Source organism: Adiantum capillus-veneris, chromosome 29, assembly GCF_014529385.1.
Source record: "Adiantum capillus-veneris isolate H3 chromosome 29, ASM1452938v2, whole genome shotgun sequence".
Taxonomy (NCBI): Eukaryota; Viridiplantae; Streptophyta; class Polypodiopsida; order Polypodiales; family Pteridaceae; genus Adiantum; species Adiantum capillus-veneris.
In genome coordinates, this window is record NC_140959.1 from 127867623 (window position 1) to 127869750 (window position 2128).

Below are 2128 nucleotides of genomic sequence, written 5' to 3' on the forward strand. Positions count from 1 at the left end.
TCAAATCATCTAGGTTTCCAATAGAGGAGTGAAAGATATCATAGACCCATTTGTGCCAATTTTGAACACACCCTTGACAACAAATGTCGATAAAATATCCCTCGCCTCTGGAATGCTCTCCATGTACACCTCCTTGAAGCTCCTTGGTAAGCCCAGAAGACGACCCACCATAGATCCTGATACTTGAACAGCCACAACACGTCTGTCAATGCTGCTTTGGATCTGTGCCTCCAATCTGAGCGTCGTGTTGATGATGTGATCTTTATCGCAAAGAGAACAACACAGTCGGCCTTCAACCTTCTTCACCTTTGGCGAGTCACAAACTAAGCACTGGGAATGCAAGAGAGCTCTATTGAAGTTCACAAAGCGCAAAGTTCCCGCAACCTACAAAAATAACAAACGTGTAAAGACCACTAAAGATGTCTTCATCCGGTTGAGTGCAAACCATGCAAAGTCACCTCTCTATTGTAGCCGAGAGTCTCACACTGTCTATGAAATGCTATGGTCAATTCTTCCTTCAAACGTGATCCTCGCACGGGGGGCAAAGTTGTGACATCCAAAACAGACAATGTGTGCACCTTGCCAACAAAGAGGTCAATATTACTAGCCACAAACATAACAATGTCCTCCCTAGCCATCTGGGACATGACCGGATCGTAGTCTTTCTTTCGAGAGTTGACAAAGCTCACCTACATATGACAAAAGGTTTGTCAATATCGAAAGAAAGAAATGCTAAAGCCAATGCTTCTGGTACATACAACTGCTTTGTCCTCTGGGGTCGGGCCATCTGCAACAACCAAATCCCCAAATGTAGTACCAATTCTTTGATGGACATTACGACTTTGCAAGACAAAAAACGCCAGTGTCGCTAAGGGCGGACGTGGGCTAGTAGTCTCGGAAACTGTAGCATCAGCAAGAAATGTGCTTATCTTGGTCTCAGGATAGAAAGCTAAAGTAAAAGGGAATGGGTCACAAGGTCTAATGGTTGTCGACGCATCGACATGGAGGGAGAACAAAGCTAACCCAGCATCGTTATGGTTTTTAGCCCTCACAAGAGGACAGTCACCCCTGATGAACAAGCCGATCTTGAGCTCCCTGGTGTAGGTCTCAATGAAGGGATCTACAACAACGACTGTGATCATGTCGATGCACTCGGCATCGACAATGTCGAACTTGAAGTAAAGTGCATTTTTCTTTTGCCCAGACGAGATGGAACGGTATGTGCCATACCAATTCAAGATTTTCCCCTCTATGGAAAAAGGTTTACTATCCTCATCTATATTGCTGATCATGAATAGCGACAAGGTTTCCTTGACTAACAAGATTTTCCCTTTGTCCAGTAGCTTGCCGCTGTCCAAGAAATTTTGAGCAGCTGAAGATTCGCCAACTTCAGAAAATGAGGCTGCAGCTTTGCCTAATTCGCGAGATGGGCAAGGAAGTTGTCGTTGAGACGAAGACGGTGCTTGTGCGTACTCCTCCCGTAGTGGAGAGTATCCTTTGCCTACAAAAAGAAGCAGAGCACCATCTTAACGCAACTCAACACTCAAGCATGCATTGTAGTGAAGAACACCGTAGACACGTTAAGCCTGTTCCACAAAGAATGATTGTGCACACCGGCCATACTTGCACTGCCAACGGGATCGATAGAAGGGCTTCCTTGAAGTAAGGCACGCCTACACCTCTTCCCAGTTGCGATTTCCTCGAAGGCTGGATCTGGCGGCGACCCGACAGAGCTTGACACCACCAAGTGCGATGAACGTTTTCCTGCAGGACATGGAGGAGACTCAACAAACCTATGCAGTTCTGCAGGAGGAAAAGAAAAGGAAGAATCCAATTAACCATAGCATTGACTAGTTGAGAAAAGCAAAGAGAGCGTAAAAAAATCCTACAAGCAACACACTCGTAAAAGCAAAGGAAGAATGAGGCGCAAAAACGAACTTCTTGAAAGGATGCAAACAAGCTTGCGCGGAATATGATTTCTTTTTGGGTGAGCAAGCAAACAAGCTATTTAATCTTGAAAAATGTCCCGTTTCAAATCCCTCGCCAGGTTGCATACAGAAGAAGATTTAGAAATTTTCTCATCCAGGAAAACAGAGTCTCTCAATGTTTTTCATACAATGCATAACAT

The 2128-nt window shown here is 44.8% G+C and overlaps 1 pseudogene; it reads right to left on the reverse strand.

Annotated features, from left to right (window-relative positions):
* On the reverse strand, nucleotides 1–2128 carry LOC147419911 (uncharacterized; annotated as a pseudogene).